Here is a 23,531-nt window from a genome sequence, read left to right on the forward strand (position 1 = left end):
CTTAACGCTTTTTCTTGAACTCATATTGATTCTTGCATCAAATGACAAATAGCTTTCATACGTATGACAAACTTTTTTCCGCATTTTTATTTTGAACATAACACCTTTTGAACTGACTAGTTTTCATCCCTTGTTTACTTTTCAGAACTGTGGAACAACACAACTCTCTTTGGCAGGTGCCATATCCCTGCAGAGCTGTTAACTGAGGCATCCTTTGATCTGAGCATACCTTTCCATCACTGTGGTCCATCTCTTCAGCTCAAAATTTCCCTGGAGGTCTGTCAAACTTCCCTTAGTCACTGCCTTTACCAGCAAAAGTCCTTGTGATTCTGAGCTGTGTTTTCAATCTCTGCTTAAGGCAAAAAGTGATCTAAAATGAGAATAATTCTTAATGTAACTGAATGAATAAAACTTGTTAAACATTGAATAATTATATTGCTGTCCTGTGTGGAATTACATATTAAAGTGCTTCTTTTGTATAGTGTTTTGTATTCCAAAGCAGTTTTGTAAATTTACTGCCAGCAATGCAGTGTCAGCTAAATGAATGCTATTACATTCATGAGTATAAATCCTGCCTTTAGAAATGTAATAATTAAGGAATTTAATACAGCCTGCAGTCATGAAAATTGCTTTAATGCAGAATTTCATTATTTATAAATGTGGAAATATTACTGATAACTTCAGAAATAGTTTTAAGTTTATTGATAAATTTTAAGAAGGATTCTTTAGGAATACATTTCAGGTGCATTTCATCTCTTAAATAGTATTTAATCTGAGGGACTGTCTATTATGAAGAACTGTAGATATACTGTCGGCATGAGACTTTAGAAGAATAAATAAGAGGTCTGCTTCCCAGAAAACTCACAAAATAATCAGTGTATAATAGTTGTTATTGCTAATTGTTAATAATTCTATGATGATTAATTCATTTTACCATGCAAAGTGCCAATGCTTGGAGTGGATGAATCCAAAGCTCATTACAGCAATAAATTAATGATAAATAAATTCAATAATGTATACATTATACCACGGCCACTTTAAAATATCAAACCAGACCACTAGTATTTAAATAAGATAATATCATTTATAACTTTTAGTCTAGATACATTCCATATAGGATAGGTAATAACTATTCCTAAACTAATTATCCAATAAAATAAGTACCTGTGATGATGAGATGAATGCATAAATAGGTTAAGCTATGCTGATAGAAAATGGCTCTATCCAGTACAGTAAGTGATTCTCTGAATCCACCCTGTTATACTTATCAAGGTTAAGATTCCATCCACTCTGAATATCGCTTTATAAATACCACCAGCTTATTACGGATTCAGGAATATCTTCTGCACTGAGCATAAGAAATAGTTTCTCTAAGATAGCCGTTAATGTCTTGCAGCAAACAGGAATTGATTTTCAAATGAAATTACTGCACCCCCAGGTTGCTCTGCCATCTTGGGACTTTCAGCCAATTCATTTTCAGCTGTTAGAAGAACTTATTTCATTTATACTGATAGGAATCAGTCAGGCCGTTCCAAAGAAGCAGTCAGAGAGAAAATGAATTTCTGAGGAAAGGAATGGAATACACACATCTCACTCTCAAGCCTCCTCTGAGGAAAGCTACTTCTAAAGTGGAACAGGGCTTGACGATTTCCTTCAGACACAGTTCTTTGTTTAGCATACAGTAAATTATTGCTTATCTGACTGCTTATTAAGCCATTAAGAAAATGTAGCTGACATGTTTTGAAGCAGTATAGCCATGTGTGACATAAGACAAGTTCAGGAAGGACATGCTGTTTACTCTATAAAAAGATTTTTTTTTAATATTTTTTCTTTGCTTTGTTTACAAATACATAGTACATTCCATATTGTAACTAACCTATGAGGGTGGAATTAGGTCAGCTGATACTTTTATATAAAACAAATGCCCTTTATTTGGTCCCTGGGTTGGACTGCACTTCAGAGCTCATTGGCACCCATCAGACAAGATTGTCACATGGTCTACTTTTTTTGTAGTAATACTGCAAAACTGCCTGTTATTCAGCAAGGCTACAATGGCTAATTATAAGTTACATAATGTTATGTAACCACATGGCTATATATATATATATATATATATATATATATCCCTTTACTTTTCCCTCTTAATATATGCTGTCCTCTGGGTCTGGCAAATAAAACTTAATATGACAGATTAACAAAATAATCCAAAATGTCAAAATGACAAATTATAAATTAAATTCAATAGCAATTCCCATGTGTCTATGGAAACAGTTGAACTGGGCACTGTACGTACCCTCTGCTTGCTTGATCAAATATATTGATGTACTATGACTGTGTTTAGGCTGACTGGGCAAATTAATCATTTCACTCTAAGTAGTTTGAATTAGATACTAAATGTCTTACTTTAATATGCTGAGATCTAATGGATAGACAATAGATAAACAACAACTTAGGGTGCATTCTAAATCAGACTGCAATACTTTTCATGTGACTTTAATCTCCTTGAAAAAGTTCAAAACATCTCAGCTTTTTAAATTTTGCAGTTGTAGACTGGATACATTTATTTATTTGCTTTTAGTTACAGGATAGTCTAACTAGACAAATTAGCCAAATTTCAGCAGAGGTTTAGGAAGAAAAGGAGAGTAATAATGTCATATTAACAATCATGAAATTTGACTATCAAGTTTACAATCATAAATTTTTGTGCAATTGTTGAGAAGACAATACACAGGGTTATTTTATATATATAAGTTCACTAAAAGTACAAAAACAAGTTGCATGAATAGGAAAAAAATTCAACCTATTTCACAGAGAAATTAGTTTACATCAGTTGCAGTGGACTATTACAAGTAAGAGAATTACCGGAGTGACTATATCCAAAAACTGTTTCTTCTACTAGCAGAAAGTCCCAAGTACATCACAGTGTATGGGATGATGCAGTTGTAATAATGATAGTTCTGTCATTGAAGTAGCGCCAGTCATTGAATATGAGGAAGAAGAAGAAATTTGAGACTATGAATTGTGCTAAGAGGAGAGTGACTGAGAATGTATAGTGAGTGTCATCTTGTCTGACTAAGTTAGTTAGAGTATAATGGCATGCCACATTGGTTGGTGGATAGCTAAGACAGGGGTGGTGGTGCTAGAGTATTGTAATTTGAAGGAAGGAGGTTCTTTAGATATAGTATGAAAAACAGGGAAGAGAAAGTGGGACAAGCTTGCCAAGGAATTGTATTCAAGCAAGGAAGAACTGATTGTCAGTGCGGGTGGGGTAGAATGTGTGTTAGTGGCTATACTTGCTTGGGCAGATTACTCTAGGGGTTCTAAGTGGTAGCATGTTTGGGCTCTAGTTAGATAGGATTTTAGTTTGGATATGATGTGGTTGAGGTTTTTGATTTGGCAAAGTGGGACAGGTCTGGGGTTTCATAGTTTAGCCACATAGTTACCCTAAGCATTTGCCATAGGAGTTGCAAGAGGGAGTTGCAAAGATGGTTTTCTAAGGAAAGTAAAATGTGAGAGGGTTTTACAAGTTGAGCAGTGAGGAAAGGGAGGGGCAGGATTTAGGAAAGAGGAGGAGTTTGTATACAATTTTGAGCTGTTTAAGTTTCACGAGGTTTACGAGATAGAAAACCAATTAAGGTTTGTTAATGCCATATAATGTTGAGTTCTGTTAGATTGGTGGCAAATTTAATTATTTTATTGTAGGATTGCTCTAGTTTTGTGAGTTGAGTACTCTGCAGATTGATGAGGATAGAGAAAGCATAGGACAGAGATGAGAGGAGGTAGACAGTGGCTGTGGATTTCTTGACCTGGTCAGTTAGGTATGGTTTATACAGTACAGTAGACAAAATTTCTGAAATGTTTTTTTTCAGTCCATGTTAGATATACATATCAAATTTTAATTGCTTCACTATGATGACTCTGAATAGCTTAGTGGAAGAGACTGACTCAAAAATAATTCCATTGGATGATTTGATAGAAAGGCAGTGCTGGAAAGAGGTGGAAGATCTGGGAGAGAATATCATTAGTTTGGTTGTTAGGGTTAAAAACAAGTTTGACGCTACTTTGCCAATTTTCAATAGATGTAAATGCTTGTTGTGTGATTGTTTCTGGGAGGGTACTTGCAGAACATATGATTATTGAATCATTGGCATATTAGATTAGTGATGAATGGCTTAATGTAGCTGGTAGGTCATTAGTGAATATACTGAAACGCAGTGAACCAAGGATGGAGCCTTGGTGGACACCCACTGAAATGGGAGCTGTGGAGGAGAAAGCTTTGAGTTCTGTGGGAAAGGTAGGATTGGAACCATTAGGTAGTAGTAGTTGACAGCCCTGTTTGTGAGAGTCTAGTAAGATGCTTGTGGTATGAGACTATATCAAAAGCTTTTTATAAGTCCAAGTAGACTGATGAGATGAGGAGACTGTTGCATTTATGTGACTAGAATTCAGGAATAAGAGCAGGGCAGTATCACTCTTGTTGGATGGTCGGAAACCATATTAGAATGAGGAAAGGAGATTGTGGGTCAGAAGGTGTTTGAGTGGATACATCTCTGTAGCTGTTGTGAGAGAGAAAATATAATTTCTATAGGCCGAAAGTTAGATATGCCGTGTGTGGTAACTCCTTTGTATAGAGGTAGCATATATGAATGTTTACATATGATCGGAAAGTATTATTCCTGAATGGACCTGAAAATTAAAATTTGAAATAGGATAGGCAATAACACTGAGATATTCTGAGGACAGGTGGTCAGGGTCTAGTGTAGTTATTTTTAATTTTCTTAGGAATTTGTTATAGTTAAAGTATGGACAGACTTAATTGAATGTGACCACATCAGGTCATAGAACAGATGGGGAAGTTTTCAGGCCATAGGTTAGGTAGGGGAAGTTTATGTATCTTTTGATAGGAACGGAGCAGTTTTGATGAAACTGATATTGATCACACAGGCTATGTTAAAGTCTGATTCACTGGGGATTGGATTTGGTTTATTCACTTGCCAAGTACAATGAGGTGATAGATTGTCATCCAGAATTATTTGGTGATTTGAGAACAGTATATTGCTTGTGTGTGTGTGTGTGTGTGTGTGTGTGTGTGTGTGTGTGTGTGTGTGTGTGTGTGTGTGTGTTTTGTCAGAAACTACTTGGCTTTAAACTTGTTTCAGAAACTGCAATGTAGTTGGACATTAGCTGTGGTCTTGTTGGTTTGCCCAATATGACAGATCTTGTCTCTGGGTCTCATTAGTTATTTAGTGGGGACTGATAGCCAAGAGGCTGATGTAGATTTGAGTCTTTTTTTTAATGAAGGCATGATGATTAAGAATATTTATGAAAGGACTGTGAAAGGTGTCAGTGGCATTCTCTAGGTCCACTTGCTTTAGGATATTCCAATTACATTCTTGTACAGATGCAAGAAAAGACTCACGGTTGAATCTGGTGATGCTTCTACCTGAGCTACATATTGTGGATTTGGAGCATTTAGTTAGGGAGCAAATGGCGAATGGAGGATGGTGATCACTATGAATATCCAGTAATGCCCTTGAAAAGACTGTGTTAGTGGGACCAGTAGTAAGTATCCAGTCTAAGATAAAATGACTTCAGGATGTTTTATATCTTGTTTGGGAGTGAATTGTAGTTGTTGTTCTTCTTCTTTCAGCTTCCGGCGGTGCAAGGGAAGTCCATGGATTGAGTGAATTTGGTCAATGTATGTTAATGTCTTCCAAGATGATAATTTCTAGAGGAATACTATGAAAAGACCAGACTACGCATTTGGGAAATTGCTGGGTGGAATGTATAGTGCCATTTTATATATATATATATATATATATATATATATATATATATATATGTATATTAGTTTGGAGTAAGGGGTTACACATATGTTGTGGTAGTGTATAGCTATGTAATAATGTGTTTTAACCAGGTTTCAGATTGTGGGAACACTTGGGATTGTGAGTTTGGATCCAGACATATAAGCTGGTAGTTCTGTTAAAGATGCTTCAGATATTTAGGTTAAAAAGTTTTAAACAGGACATTTTGGGATTTTTTTTTCTTGTAGTTGAGTCATTATCCAAACAAAGGTATCTTCATATAAGAAAAAGTCAATAGATTTGATTTGAAACAATTGACACATATTAGCACACTGCAGCAAATCACTTCCAGTGGCAGATGATAATGTACCATGCATAGCCAGCTGTGTGTCACAGGGAGATGAATCCTTAACTGTGGCCAGAATATCCCACATTTAGTGAATGACCTGTGTGATGGAGGAGACAGCCAGAGAATGGAGAGAGATCTGCTGATGCTACCTCGTCTGTCCATGGGGAAAGTATTTGTGCAGGTCCTGCTGAAGGTCAACCACCTTAAGGGAGACCTCAGGTGTTCATTCCATGCATTAAAATGGGGCTCAGGAGTCACATGTCCAGCCAAGAAATGCATAACAATCTAGCCAAGCTTAGCAGGAGTACAAAAATAGGCACGTGATCTGGGCAAGTTATAGCAGGTATTATATCATTCCATCCAGCCAGTGTGGGAAGGTTCTAGAAGATTACAGAAATCTCCTGATGGCCATGATCCCCAGGTTTTGCATCTCACGTTTGGCATCCTTGTTACTGGAGAAATGGAAAGAATGAATGACCAAAAAAGGATGCTGGTTTAATGATTGTGGAAGGACAGAAATCCAAAACATACACACAAAAGTATATCAGGAAATCTATAGTCAACTGTCCTGGCATTAAAATCTGCAAGCTAGTAAATGTGGACTCAGAGGCATTTAAAAGGTAGCTACTGCAAACAATACTAGAGTGAAAACTTACAGCATTTGTAACCACTGATGCAAACCTATTGACTGTGTTCCCTGGCAGTAATGCATAATATATCTTCACTTACTTAGAATAAGAGTAGGGAAGTGTTGGGGAATGACAGACAAAATTACCCTTGAAATGTCCTTAATATTAGGAAGTAATATTACTTGGGTGCCTATAAGAGTAGGGCACTTAAGCTCCTACCTCAGCAAGGCTGCAGTTTCACACTTATTATGTTCCTCTAATCATTTTGGTGGTTCTTTAAGAACAGTTTCTTCTATGATCAACTACCAAGAAAGGAATACAACTTTCCCTTCTGTATTAAAAACCTCCATACCTTGGCAGTCTTGGTGATTTCATTGTATGATGTGATTTACAGATGATCTAACAAACACCGTGAAATAACATAAAAGAAAGTTTGTTTTGTCCAGCTATTTGTTTCAGAAAGATAATAATGTCATTGCTCCTCATTTTGCCTATTATTTCCACATCTTCCTTCCATTATAAGGTCATTTAGATTTCCCTGTTGATCACCACTCTACTGCTTTATCTGCTTAGCATGGTAAAAACTAAACCACTCCTCCTTTAAAACGTCTTCTGCCTTTCAAATTGACACCTGTACCCTTTCCTCCCATTTTTACCTTCTCTATTCAATGTTTTCTTGACTCTTACTAAAACAGCAAGATGTACTGTGTCCCCAGGTATCCTCAAAAGTAAGAAAGCCGATTTCTTTTTAGCTTTAGTTTGTCTTCACATTTCAGTACCCTCACTCTCATCAAACTAAACAAAACTCCGAGGACAAACAGTCTACCAAAACCAAATTTGAGGTAAATTTGGCCTCTCAGGCCAAGGACAACCACAAGGCATTCTTTAGCTATGTCCACAACCTCAAAGGCAATACACAATTGTGTGCAGAGCACATTGTTAATGGAGTCACCTATACTGAGGGAGAATATATAGCAAATCTTCTTGCCAAAAAATGCATCTCCAACTTTACCCCTATCTCCCCTCAACCTTCCATCAGGAAGTATCACCAAATATAACTCCCACTACCATCACTAGAGAACAGGTCCTTAATGCTCTCTCTAAGGCCAAGAACACTGCATCAATGGGCCCAGACAATATCCCAGGATGCCTTCTAACTAGAATGAAATATGCCCGATCAGGTCCTCTGGAATTGTTATTTAACTGTAATCTCCAAACAGGCTTTGTGCCTCATGAATGGAGAACAGCAACAGTCATGCCTCCGCACATAGGTTGGGCATCTACAGGCCCTGGAAACTACAGACCCATAAGTCCAAGTAATGGAAAGAATCATCATGGAAATGATCAATAATGACATAGGAAATCTCCAGACACTGCACCCAACCCAATGTTTTTTTTAAGGAAGAGTCATGTGCACTCAGCCTTGTGGACGTCTTTGAGAAGGTCACCAAAGCAATGGATGAGTGCAAAATGATTCACACTGCCTACCTTGACCTGTTCAAGGCATCTAATGCAATACTCACTCAGGTATTGATTACAAACTTAAGAGGTTAAGTAAAAACCCTTATATCACCCAGTGGATAGACAGCTGGCTCACAGATAGGACCCAGGAAGTTAGAACTCGGGAGTCTACTTCTACAAAGGGCCAGTCACAAGAGGAGTCCCTCTGGATTTGGTCCTGAGACCACTACATTTTGGCATTTTTTTCTCTGAAGTCAACTCCATTGTTAGTGGCATCTAGAGACTAAATTTGCAGAATCGTCCATTGACACAAATGCTCTCCAGGAAGGGCTGACACAAACAAACAACTGCTGTCGGAGCCATGGACTAAAACTAAATGCCAAGAAATGCATAATAGTATCCTTTGGGAGATCATTGACCCCTGGTAACTATCATATTGACAACAAAACCCTAAGAGTTGACCCAGTAGTCATGGACTAGGAGACACACATAGACAGTCATCTAGCCTTTGACCGTCACATGTCTACTATAGTGAGGAAATCATTCTGTGTTGTGCACCTTATAAACAAAGATATGATATCTAGGTCCAAGGAAGTCATTATTTCATAGTATTCAGTATTCATCAGACCTATCATAGAGTACAATGCCCCCTTTGGTATATACCCAGCCAGGCATATCCAACAACTGGAACATCCACAGAGTTTCTCCACTAAAAAGAATACAGGGCATAAGTAACATGTCCTCTGCAGACCACCTCAAGGCCCTATACCTGTATTCTGACTCCTACAGGCTGTTGAGGGGAGATCTATGCCTGGCATACAAGGAATTGCCAGAACCCACTCTGACGGACCTTCTGAATATCTGCAAAACAAGCAGCACCAGAATTACCCATTCTAAAGACTTAAACCATGCCAGTGATATAAGTAGGACCTGCTGGAGAGACAGGTATATATCCCAGAGACTCCCCCTTCTTTGCAACAGGCTCCCAGTCATATCCATGTGAAATAGGGGTTCCTCCCTAACCCAATTCTAGTGTAACTTGGACAACTGAGTGGGAACAAGAAATTCATCCCTGGTTTGACACCTATGTCTCTAATGGACACAGGTAACCTGTAAATGGTTCATCTCCTAGCCCCCTGCTTGTAAATGTTTCATTTCCCAAGCTTCTATTTACACTTATCAGGGGTACAAGAACTTGACAGAGATTCGGGATGCATAACTAGGCTTAAAAAGGCCCTTGTGGTCATTAGCCTATTAAACACTTATGAACCTATAAATATATGAACCTCTCCTTTGTTTATATATTATCCACCAGACTAAAGCTATTCTGGCAGTACCTTGCCCATACACAGTAGTCTAAGTACAGCTTTACAAGTGAAGTACAGTGGAATGATGAAGAATGAATCTGCATTGTTGAGAACCTCACCAACAACAGCATCCATAACCAGCACCGCAAATGTATTCTCACTAGCTAGCTCACACTGTGTCTGTGTTATGAATGGATTTAAGATGGTCATTTCTATATGTTTTTTTAGACTTCTTTAGGTGCATTTCAAATTTTCTGTGATTTATCAAGGGCTTTTGGAATAGTCAAATGTTCGATTAGTCAAACACTCAGAAATTCCCGTGCATGTTTGGCCAAAAACAGTAAGTGGCATTTGGTAGGGGGATGAAAGTGCAATACATGTGTTTTTTTTTGGGGGGGGGGGGGTTAGGTTAATGGTAAATATTAGGTAAGGGCACAGACTTAGTAGGTCTGTATGTGTGCATGAGTGTGTGAGTGTATAAACGTATAAACATATGGGGCTAGAGTTAGGGTAAGGGTCAGAGGTGATTTTGTAAGTGTGTGTTGGTGCATGTGTGTGAATATCTGAGCCTGTCTTGTTTAGTGGTGGTGTTAAGTAAAATGTTTTTAAGGTAAGGTTTAAGGTTAGTTTTACAGTTATAGTTAGGGTTAGGCAAAGTGCCTCCTCCTCCACCCTAGTAATATCTGCTAACACTAAGCCTGCCATTAACCTGAACTGTAACCCTAACACCAACTCTGCACCTTACCTTTCAAAAATGCCTTCTGCAACACTTCCTCTAATTTAGATAGCTTAGACACACTCACACACAAACACACCAACGCACACATAACACTATAACAATATCCTCACTTAATCTTACCCTTACCCATCTATATTCACACAAAAAACTCTTAGCTCAAATGATGAAACCTTTAGAATATATAAATGTTTCAACATTAATTTTCTAAGCCTGCAAATAGCTTACCCACAAACATTTAATTTTCTGTTCCTTTGAAATGTTAAATCGACTACATTTCTAAGTCCTTCACTCAGTTGTTCAGCAGCCAATATGATCTCTCCCTCTCTCTCTCTCTCTCTCTCTCTCTATATATATATATATATATATATATATATATATATACACACACACACACACACACACACACACAGACACACACACACACACACACACATGCACGCACTCACACATACACACACACACACACACACACACACACACACACACACACACATATATATATATATATATATATATATATATATATATATATCTATATATATATATATATATATATATATATATATAGGTCTACCTGATAACACCGACATGCCAAAACACCAACAACTAAATAACCGACATCACAAAACCGAAAGTTCAAAATCACAAAACTTTACATGCCCGACAAACCACATTCCCGACAATCAACAAAACACAGACCTTATCCGAAAAACACACACACACACAACACAAGCAAACCAAAAATCTTACAAACCTAAACTAAACCTTACATACACAACTATCTATGCACTAACCTTAACCCAAACCCTAAACTTAAGGTCCGTCACCATCACACACTTACCTTACCCGCACCCTAACTCACATAATCCACCCCTAACCCTAAAGTCTATCACTATCACACACTTACCTTACCCGCACCCTAACCCTAACTCACTTAAACCACTCCAACCCTAAAGTCCGTCACTATCACACACTTACCTTACCTGCACCCTAACCCTAACTCACTTAATCTGCCCCTAAACCTAAAGTCCATCACTATCGCACACTTACATGTCCCACACCCTAACGTCCCTCACTATCACACACTTACCTTACTCGCACCCTGACCCTAATGTCCGTCCCTATCACACCCTTAACTTATCATGTCAGTGTTCTCAGCGTTGGGCTTTTCAACTGTCGGTCTTCTCCATTGTCGATCTTCTGGCGTCGGTTATCTCATTGTCGCTGTTTTCCGCTTTCGGCATATTCAGGTAGACCCATATATATATATATATATATATATATATATATATATATATATATATATATATATATATATATATATATATATATATATATATATATATATATATATTTATAGATATATATATATATATATATGGGTCCCCTTGACTTGATTGACATGCCAAAACACCGACGCTCAGAAGACCGACGAGAGAAGACCGACGAGAGAGATGATCGACAATGTGAAATCCCGACAGATGAAACACCGACATGGGCAACGTGTGAGCGCGAGTCAGTAAGTGTGCGATAGTGAGTGATTTAGCGTTAGGGAGCGGACAGGTAAGTGTGAGATAGTGAGGAATTTAGGGTTAGGGTGCGGGAAAGGTGAGTGTGCGGTAGTGTTGGACTTAGGGTGCGGGTAAGGTAAGTGTGCAATAGTGACGGAGTTTAGGTTTAAGGGCGGTTTAAGTGAGTTAGAGTTAGGGTGCGGATAGGGTAAGTGTGTGATAGTGACGGACTGTAGGTTTAGTGGCAGGTTAAATGAGTTAGGGTTAGGGTGCAGGTAGGGTAAGAGTGCGGTAGTGTCAGATCTTAGGGTTAGGGTTTGGGTTACGGTTAGTGCATGTATAGTTGTGTGTAATGTGTAGTTTACATTTTGTGTGTCGGTGTTTTGGGTGTTGGTGTTATGGTGTTCGGTTTTGTGAGTTGTCGGTTTTGTGCGTTTTCGGTCTTTTGGTGTCGGTGTTTTGGGTGTCGGGTTTGTGGCGTGTTGGTGTTGTGATAGAGATCCATATATATATATATATATATATATATATATATATATATATATATATATATATATATATATATATATATATATATATAAAGAAAAAAACCCAATTAAAGCAAGGTAACAAAACACTTGACCAGGAAAAATCTTGTCACTGACTCCAAATGGACCACTGAAATAACAGTGTATAAACAAAATTGCACCAGAGATCAGGAACACAGATTAGTGCTTTCCTTTCAGATTTATTATAAAACACCACAGAACTTCATCAGATAAAAAAGAGCTCTCTTAGGTTCATAGGTTCATACTAGGCTATCTGCCCTAGGGCATTTATAAGCCTAGCGAGAATGTGTTTGGCTTTCGCCACCCATTTTAAATTTATTTTGCTATGCCTTTTTTCAAGGTTAGTATACTGTGCCTCTGTCTAACAGTGACACAGAAGTGATACCCGGGGTAAACCTATGATCTCCCATCCACTCATCAAGATTCCTCTTGAAGAGAGTCAATGAGGGACTCTGCCTAACTTGGACTGGGATTTTATTCCAGAGTGAAGGGAGTCTCTAGGTTATGAATCTGTCCCTCCAGCATGTCCTATTTATTTCAGTGCTGAGGTTCAAGTCTCTCGAGCGCGTAGCTCGATGGGATTTGGATTTTCTGAGGTGCAGCATGTCCATTAATTCCGGGTTGGACATGGCTTTATACATCAGGCACAGATCGCCTCTGAACAGGCGGTATGCCACTGAGTAGAGCTGGAGTTTTTTTAACCGGGCAGCATATGGCATCTGTTTGAGCCCTTTGATCCTCTTGGTGAGGTACTTTTGGGGTCTTTCCAGTTGCTGCAGGTGTCTGGTAAGGTACATCCCAAAAGGGGCATTGTACTCAATTATGGGCCTGATGAGGGATGAGTAAAGAGGCACGATGACCTCCCCTGATCTAGATGTGAATCCCTTCATGATTAGGTGGGCTATATAAAATGTTTTTCTAACCACTTGGCCACGTGGTTGTCAAATGAGAGATTGCTATTAACTTGGGTCCCCAGGTCCCTAATTACTTCTTCTGTACTTAATGGATTACCACCTATGTGGTAATTTGTGTGCACTTTGATTTTGCCAAAGGGGGTGACTATACACTTTTTTGGCATTTAGCTTGAGGCCATGGCTCTGGCACCAGTTGTCTGTTTCTATGAGGCCCTTTTGGAGGATGCTTGTGTTGGCTGGAGAGTCAATTATGGCACCCAGTTTGCAGTCATCTGCGAACTTGGTCAGCCACAGTCCTTCCGTGTTGGCCTGTACCTCCGAGAAATATATACCGAACAAGAGAGGTCCCAGGACTGAGCCTTGTGGGACATCACTTGTAACTGGTTTGGAGTCTGACATGGCTCCAGCAATTCTAACCATGTGGGTTCTGTCCTTGAGCCAGTTTGCAATCCATCTAGTGACATAGGGGTTTATGTTTAAGCTGGTGAGCTTATCTATAATGCCCGAGTGGGGTATTGTATCGAAGGCTTTGCGAGGTCCAGGTAGGCTGTGTGGACCACCTTCCCCTCGTCAATGGCCTTGGTGACTGTTTCAAAGAAATCATCCAGGTTTAAGAGGCAGGATCTGCCCTTAACAAAGCCGAACTGGGTAGGATCCAGTGTCTGTAGGTCCCCTATATCTTTATTTATGAGGTCCATGATGATCCTTTCCATAGCTTTGCAGACCAAGCTAGTCAGGCTTATGGGGCGATAGTTTCCAGGATCCGTTGAGGCACCACCTTTATGGAGAGGGACCACTGTTGCTGTATGCCACTCTTTGGGCACATATCCTGTAGTAAGGCTGAGATTGAACAGTAGTTTTATGTTTGGGTTTAGCTCTTCTTGGAGTTCATGTAGGATGCAGGCGGGACACCGTCTTGTCCCATTGATGCTGTGTTTTTTGCTTTGGAGAGGGCAGCTCTTACCTAAGCATCTGAGATGTCAGGGGGGCAGCACTCTGCTGGGATAGATATTTGCCCTTTTGGTGGGGAGAGGGGGAAGAAGTTTGCGCTGAACCTGTTAGCTAGGATGTTGGCAATGTCTGTGGGTTCGGTGTATTTTTTGTCATTTTGGACTAATTCTGAGCATATCTGGGAATTACCACCCAGGTTCCTTACATAACTAAAGAAAGCCTTGTGATTATCCTTAGTGTCCTGTGCAATATTTCTCTCAAAGCTGGCCTTAGACAATTTTATGAGTGCCCATAGTTTTTTGCTAATACTGATCAGTGATGCCTTCCCTTTTTGGGATTTTGCTCTATCATTTAGTAGCTTCCTCCTTCTATTGTATAGTTTGTTTATGGCTGGGGTCCACCAGACAGGAAGTCTGCCTTTGGAGGAATGGGTCTTGGTTTTATTTGGGATCGCATGATCCATGCATTCCTGAAGGTGTTCATAGAATGAGTTTATAAAGGATTCTGCGGTCTGGGCCGTATTTTCCACAGGCCCGGGGGCTTTGAAGGATTCCACCTCGGTTTTGAGGAGTGTGAAATTTGCTTTAGAGAAGTTTTTCACTGTGGTTTTCTGGGCAGGGGGTGGGGTCGGGATGTGAATATCCAGTGAGATTAGTTTATGGTCTGATCTTACCAGTGAGGGATACACTTCTAGTCTGGAGCATAGAGTCCCCATGTTGGTGATGAACAGGTCCAGTATGTTTTCCCCTCCTGTGGGAGTGATAACAAGTTGTTCCATAACATTTGAGTTTATAAATTCTAGGAACCTTTGGGCTAGGGTGTTGGAGCTAGAGTAATGCTCCCAGTCTATGTTTGGGTAGTTGAAGTCGCCCAATATAATGGTGTTTGGAGAGACCTTCATATTTTCCAGTGTTCTCAGGAAGGCAGAGTGGGGTTCCTGGGTTTGGGAGGGTGGTCTGTAGCAGGCTATAAACTGGAAGGCAGTTTTACCCACTGTTAGTTGCACATGGATAGTCTCTGATGCTTCGTGCTTTGCCACCAACCTGGAGGTGTGGGTATCTTTGATGAATATCGATACTCCCCCTCCTTTTGTGGTACGGTCCAAGTTTTGGGGGCGAAAAGCATGGTATGAGGTATAACCTGGTAGTGCTGGGGTGCTCTCCGGAGCCCTGAACCAGGTTTCTGTTACTGCACAGATATCGATCTTCTCCATGCTAAGGAGAGTTTCGAGTGCGTGCATCTTGAGGTTTAGACTTTTGGCGTTGAGTAGCATTACTCTTAGTTTCTTATCCCTTGTGATACCTATAGAAGTGGGTTTGTCTTTTGAGCCTTGCCTAAAAAAGGCACTATGGGGGTAGCAAGAGCCTTTGCCAATATCCAAAAGCCCAGGGGTGACAGGTGCAAGCCGTCCCTAGCGAAGCATCGTGGCTTGTCGAGCATACCATCCCAAGCTGACAGGCATTGGATCCCCTGTGAATGACACCAGTACTTAAGCCAATTGTTGAAATTGATCATCTTGTCTTCATATTGTGGCATCATTCTTGGTGAGGGTAAGATGCTACTCAAGGTCAGGGTCATACCGGCCTGGGCTACATGCTCAGAGAGCTCCTCTATGTCTCTTTTCATGTAGTCCAGGGAGGTACGTCTCAGGTCATTCACACCAGCATGGACAATGACTGAGTCATATTTGTACTTGCCTTGGAGTGACCTGAGTGCTTGTGTTATGTGGCAGATCCTAGCGCCCGACAGGCTGCTCCCCGTGACCCTCTCCTTGTTCAGCCTGGTGAGCGGGATGTCAGTGTGCCTGACGATAGAGTCACCTATTGCAAGTGTATCAGGTGTGTTGTTTAGTCTTAAGGGCTGTGACTGTTCGGCACACTAGCTTTGTGAGATATGTGTTGCACGTGTTTTGTTTTGGAGTAGCGGTTGCTTGGGTGTCTGCTTTGGAGGTCTCTGCTGCTTAGGCAGATCTTTATTTAGAGCCTCTGAGTATGTTTTTGTGTGTGTATGTGTTTGGTTTGCTGTCGTGGTAGGTCTTTGTGAGACTGGAATTGTAGTGAGTGTGGTTTCCTCCTCCTCCTGACTGGTTATGCCAGTACTGAGTTGTGAGAGCTTAGCCTCCAGTTTGGCTATATGGTTGCATCTCTCACATGTGTTGGAATTTGTTTGGAGGAGGAGAGGCTTGTCTGTGTACATGAGGCAGTTGTAACATTACCTCAAGATTCCCAGATTCACCAGCTGGACCAGAGAGGAGATTGACAACTGACCTTTGGACATTCTAGAATAATATTGGGAATTCCTTTATAATTGAAAACAAGGGCCAGTGGGGAGTGAGGGTGTAGTGCTTTTATTTTTTAGTGCTGACTTATATAATTGCTTTAGTGAGCAAGTGCCAGGTAACTTAAGTGCAATGTGTTACAGGTAAATTAAATGCAAAAACGACAAACAGTAACTTTCTTTCAAGTGAAACAAGGAAATAAGTACAGTAAGCAATGCAGATATCACTAGTGATCCACAGAAGCGCTGAGAAGCCACATATTAGGTGGAATTAACGTTCCAGGGAAATAACAAGCAAACAAACAACAAGCATATAAACAAAGCTAGATTCAGCAGGCCTGGATCTAGTCTATGCTACAGCAAACAAGGTGTACCAGTTTCAGTAAGATACAGTTCAAATATTCAGGCACTATAAACCTTTAACCAGAAATTCCCAGCTCAGAAGGGCAGAGTCCAGCCTCTTCTCCCACAAGAGTACAGACCACGAACCTTCTTAATGTAAAATAACTGGCCTGAAGCCCAAGTGCTTAAACCAGAACTAATACACTTTAAGAATAACAGACACTGGGCTCTCAATCAGCAGTTCCCAACTTAGAAGGATGAAAGCTACCTGTCCTGCCACCACAGTGCATGCCACAAACCTTCCTAATGTAAAACAACTGGTCTGAAGCCCAAGTGCTTAATCCAAAAGACTTAGAATGATAGCTACACTTTAATCAAGTTACTACCAAGCAGTAATAAATACAATTGAATAATTTAGAGAATGCCTGGATTAGTGCTCAAGTTAAACAAACAAAGCTAGATCCAGCAGGCCCGAATACAGTCTATGCCACAGGAAACAAGGAGCACCAACTTCAGTAAGAAGCAGTTTAGATATGCATGCACTATAAGCCTTTAACCAGAAATTCCCAGCTCAGAAGGGCAGAGTCCAGCCTCTCCTCCCACAAGAGTGCAGACCACGAACCCTCTTAATGTAAAATAACTGGCCTAAAAGCCCAAGTACTTAAACCAGAATTAATACACTTTTAGAATAACAGACACTGAGCCCTCAATCAGCAGTTCCCAACCTAGAAGGATGTAAGCTACCTGTTCTGCCACTACAGTGCAGACCACAAACCCTCTCAGTGCAAAACAACTGGTCCGAAGCCCAAGTGTTTAAACCAAAAGGCTTAGAATGAGTTACACCAAGCAATAATAAATACAATTGAGTACTTTTAAGATGATGCAAAAGTAAAATAAAGTAGGTAGAAACACAAGTACAGTAAAAGCAGATGAATTTTTTTTTTCTGAACAAGTGCTGAGATCAAAGAAACAGATTTGAGTGCTGAAACTAGAAAACTGGCTAGTTATAAGAAAAAAAAAACTAAGCTAGAAGGCTTCCCTCCAACACAGAAGGGCTTGGGGGCTCAGAAGCCTACAAATAGTCTATACCACTTAACAGGAAAGGCAGGAAACAAGCTTAAATTTTTTTTTCTGTTTCCCAGATGCTCTCTTTGTACACAGTAGAAGTGCCTGAAATCAGAATATGATCTCACTGCACTCAGTTGAGTGAGCAAATGAGATGGGCCCAGAAGGAGTATCCAAACACAAATTTACAAGAGGGGCGGGCAGTTTCAAGGCCACTAAGATTAACACCAAAACCAAAACAAAAACAGGGAGGGTGGGTGGGACTAACTGAAGAGCAGAGTCAAAACTTCCAGTTCAGTTAATATTCCTGCAACACAGTTAAAATCAATTTAAATACTGTATTTTTTGAAAAAAGAAGTGCAGATAAAGGTACTTAAATTCTCTTATACGTCCAGTTGAATACAGCTAGTTCTTAGCCGGCCAAAGCTGAGGTTTTTAAGCAGAAAATATTTCACACTGCACCACCTAAATAGGCAAGGACAGGAAATCAAAGAATGTGGCTACCCCCACACCTGTAATTACTAGCAAATAACAAAATTCAGCAAACACTGACTAACTTCCAGTTCAGTTAATATTCCTGCAACACAATTAAAATCAATTTAAATCCTGTATTTTTTGAAAAGCAACAGTGCAGATAAAGGTACTTAAATTCTCTTATACGCCCAGCTGAATACAGCTAGTTCTTAGCCAGCCAAAGCTGAGGTTTTTAAGCAGAAAATATTTCACACTGTACCACTTAAATAGGCAAGGACAGGAAATCAAAGAATGTGGCTACCCCCACACCTGTAATTACTAGCAAATAACAAAATTCAGCAAACACTGACTAACTTCCAGTTCAGTTAATATTCCTGCAACACAGTTAAAATCAATTTAAATACTGCATTTTTGAAAAATAAAGTGCAGATAAAGATAAATTCTCTTATACGTCCAGTTGAATACAGCTAGTTCTTAGCCGGCCAAAGCTGAGGTTTTTAAGCAGAAAATATTTCACACTGTACCACTTAAATAGGCAAGGACAGGAAATCAAAGAATGTGGCTACCCCCACACCTGTAATTACTAGCAAATAACAAAATTCAGCAAACACCGACTAACTTCCAGTTCAGTTAATATTCCTGCAACACAGTTAAAATCAATTTAAATACTGTATTTTTGGAATAAAAAAGTGGAGATAAAGGTACTTAAATTCTCTTTTACGTCCAGTTGAATACAGCTAGTTCTTAGCCAGCCAAAGCTGAGGTTTTTAAGCAGAAAATATTTCACACTGTACCACTTAAATAGGCAAGGACAGGAAATCAAAGAATGTGGCTACCCCCACACCTGTAATTACTAGCAAATAACAAAATTCAGCAAACACTGACTAACTTCCTGTTTAGTTAATATTCCTGCAACACAGTTAAAATCAATTTAAATACTGTATTTTTGGGAAAAAAAGTGCAGATAAAGGTACTTAAATTCTCTTATACGTCCAGTTGAATACAGCTAGTTCTTAGCCGGCCAAAGCTGAGGTTTCTCTCTCTCTCTCTCTCTCTCTCTCTATATATATATATATATAAATATATCTATACACACACACACTCACACCACTCACACACACACACACACACACACACACACACACACACACACACACACACACACACACACACACACACAGACACACACACACACACACACATATATATATATATATATATATATATATATATATATATATATATATATATATATATACATACATACATGGGTCTACTTCACATACCCGAATTACCACATAACCGAAGACCTATTGACCGAGAAGAGAACACCAAAACTCCAAATAAACGAATATCCACACAGCCAAAAATTTTCCCATCGTGAGTATCCACTGGGCCAAAAACTCATAGAAAACACACCTCCCCATCTACAACGTACCCAGGTGGGGGTATACGCTAATCACACCCCCTAGTGTGATGGTCATGCCCCCCACAGACCTCCTAACTAAATGTACTAACTCCAGGATTGCACTACAGTGGAGAAGAGGGTAAATCTCCCCTTGATGGCCCAGCGGTTACTCATCCTGGGAAATCAGTCTTTTTATTTGTTTCATTGATACCATTCTGCAACAATGTCACAACATGATGATACTTTAAACTGTGTGTGGTCCATTGTTCCATAATGCTGATTTGTAATTTTGGTATTTGAAATTGGAATATTTAGAAGAGTCATCACTGGGTAACAAATTTTACCAAATATGCATCAGTTTCTGGGTATTTTCATTTATTTTAATTTATTTGCATTTGATTAAACTACATCCATAATTTTTATCTGGTACTGGTCTTGACTCTTTTGTTCAATAACTTAACTCAGAGTGATGTTGCATTTAATAACACTAAGGATGATTTACAAAGATTCTTTCCACCTTCACAAACTGGCCACTGGGTTACAATAATTAGCGCAATGGAACAAATCTTTTATTCAAAGACATTGTCAAGCCACACAGAGAAATACCTCATTATTGGCTCACTGCTCTGATTCTGATTCAAACACTTCTGCCAGATTTGACAGTGCTAGGGTTCTTCCTAAATACCTTTACTTCACAGTAGCATAGACACCCCTCCTAGTTAAAAAGTTAAACCAGTGGAGTGAATCTTTTAATTGCTGTAATGTCATGACAGTACCATTACCAGAGGAGAGCATATGGCTAACTAGCATTAATTGCCCAGTGAACTGCTGCATTTACATGGGGCTTCTCCAACAAGACTAGTCTCCATGCTATACCCCTACCAGTGGAAAACCATAGCAGAACAGCAGTCTCTAAATATGAAAGAAAAGTCAAAATACTGCTGCTAAAATACCAAGCTGAAGAACAATGAACTTCTCAATAAAATGCTTGGGAATACAAAAAAAGATGACCACTTTTGTATAAACCATGGCACACTTTAATATTGTACAATTGTTAAGTGCTTTATTTCTTCTGTGAACAGGACTTCATCAGAACAAAAGTTTTAAACAATAAATTCAGTTTAGAAGCATTTAGTATGCTCATATGGCACTTCCTGAGCTCATGATGCCATCATAATTCAGGTGCTATGGCCTAATGACTAAAACATGCTTGTATCAATACAAAAATGAACATGTGTTTGAACCACCCATTGATACAACAGACCAAAATTGGGGATTAGAAATTTCTTTATGGATTTTTGCTATGCAAAATATGGCTGGCACCACAGCACTGTCCTCTTTTAAATAGTAGTCAATAGATGGTGTATTAGTCTGTTGTTACAGAAAATCTTTTAAACGCAAATCAGCCACACTGATTTCATTTTGAGACAATATAGCATATCTGTTACAGTCATGCAACGCATTAAAAATGTTACTGTTGTACTCTAAAGTATTTATAATCCATTCATATTTGATATTAATATTAATATTATTTTAAGCATGTCTTAATATTGCACCATATGACTCTAATTATGATGTCACTATTGTTTCAGGAGCTGTCATGTGATCTCACTGCATTTAAACTGAAAATCTAAAAATAGATGTTTTCAATTTTAGTTTCTTAAGTATTTTTTCAATGTTTTTAATACTCTACATGTTAATATTTGTATTGTTGCAAGCATGTTTTAGTCGTTAAACAATGGGACCAGAATTATGATGTCACTGTGGGTTCAGAAGGTGTCATGTGATCATATATGCCACTGAGAGTCAGAGAAAACACAATCCTTCATTTTGTGTATGGAACTACTCAGTTCCTGCACTGTTTTATTGCACTCTTTCACCTCCCCTTGCAGATTTTATATTTCAGACATGTATTGGTTCCCTGACAAATGCACACAAAGTCAAAGCTAAATCTGAACCTAAAATAGATACTAAACCAAAAATAGCTACAAATTTTTTTCTAAGCATGCCAGTAATTTGTAATCTAACACTCAACACTGTTTGGAGCTTCTCCACAATATACAGTACTACCCAATTTAACCCAGAGGAAACAACGCATAACCTAGATACAAATTTACTGCAAATTCTACTCCAGTCAGAGTTATAGCTATTCCACAGATTCTCCAGCCACAGCCACCCACTTAAGTTACTATTCAGCAAGTCTTGCCAGCCCTTTCAAAAGCTAAGAATATATAATATACGGGCCCAGATAACATACCAGGTTGTCTTCTTAGCAGTGCAAACTATGGCCTGTCTGAACCCCAACTTAAGCTCTTTAATATAAGCTTGAAACCTGGAAAATCTTCTTCTTCTTCTCTTTCAGCTGTTCCCGTTAGGGGTCGCCACAGCAGATCATCTGATTCCATTTCTTCCTGTCCTCTGCATATTGCTCTGTCACACCAACCGCCTGCATGTCCTCTCTCGTCATGTCCATAAACCTTATCTTAGGCCTTCCCCTTTGCCTCTTACCTGGCAGCTCCATCCTTAGCAACCTTTTCCCAATATACACAGCATCTCTCCTCAGCACATGTCCAAACAAATGCAATCTCGCCTCTCTGACTTTGTCTCCAAACCGTCCAACCTGAGCTGACCCTCTAATATATCGATTCCTAATCCTGTCTATCCTTGTCACACCCAGTGCAAATCTTAACATCTTTAACTCTGCCACTTCAGCTCTGACTCCTGCCTTTTTGTCAATGCCACCGTCTCCAACCCATACAACATAGCCGGTCTCACTACCCTCTTGTAGACCTTCCCTTTCACTCTTACTGGTACCCATCTGTCACAAATCACTCCTGACACTCTTCTCCACCCACTCCACCTTGCCTGTATTCTCTTCTTCACTTCTCTTCCACACTCACCATTACTCTTAACTGTTGATCCCAAGTATTTAAACTCACCCACCTTCTCCACCTCGACTCCCTGTATCCTCACCATTCCTCTATCTTCCCTCTCATTCACACACACATATTCTGTCTTAGTTCTGCTGACCTTCATTCCACTCCTCTCTAGGGCATATCTCCACCTCTCCAGGGACTCCTCAGCCTGGTCCCTACTCTCACTACAGATCACAATGTCATCTGCAAACATCATAGTCCATGGGGCCTCCTGTCTGATCTTGTCTGTCAACCTGTCCATCACCATTGCAAATAAGAAAGGGCTCAGAGCTGATCCTTGATGTAATCCCACCTCCACCTTAAATGGATCTATCACTCCTATTGCAGACTTCACCACTGTCACACTACCCTCATACATATCCTGTACCACTCTTACATACTTCTCTGCCACTTCTGACTTCCTCATACAATACCACAACTCCTCTCTAGGCACCCTATCATATGCTTTCCCCAAGTCCACAAAGACACAATGAAACTCCTTCTGACCTTCCCTATATTTCTCCATCAACAGTCTCAGAGCAAACATTGCATCTGTAGTGCTCTTTTTTGGCATGAAACCATACTGCTGATTGTTAATCATCACCTCCCTTCTTAACCTAGCTTCTATTACTCTTTCCCATAACTTCAAGCTGTGACTGATTAGCTTTATCCCTCTGTAGTTACTACAGCTCTGCACATCACCTTTATTCTTAAAATAGGTACAAAAACACTTTTTTTCCACTCCTCAGGCATCCTCTGACTTTCCAAGATTTCATTAAACAATCTGGTTAAGAACTCCACTGCCATTTCTCCTAAGTACCTCCATGCTTCCACTGG

The sequence above is a fragment of the Protopterus annectens genome, chromosome 6.part0, assembly GCF_019279795.1.
Source record: "Protopterus annectens isolate FY-2018-M chromosome 6.part0, PAN1.0, whole genome shotgun sequence".
Taxonomy (NCBI): Eukaryota; Metazoa; Chordata; order Ceratodontiformes; family Protopteridae; genus Protopterus; species Protopterus annectens.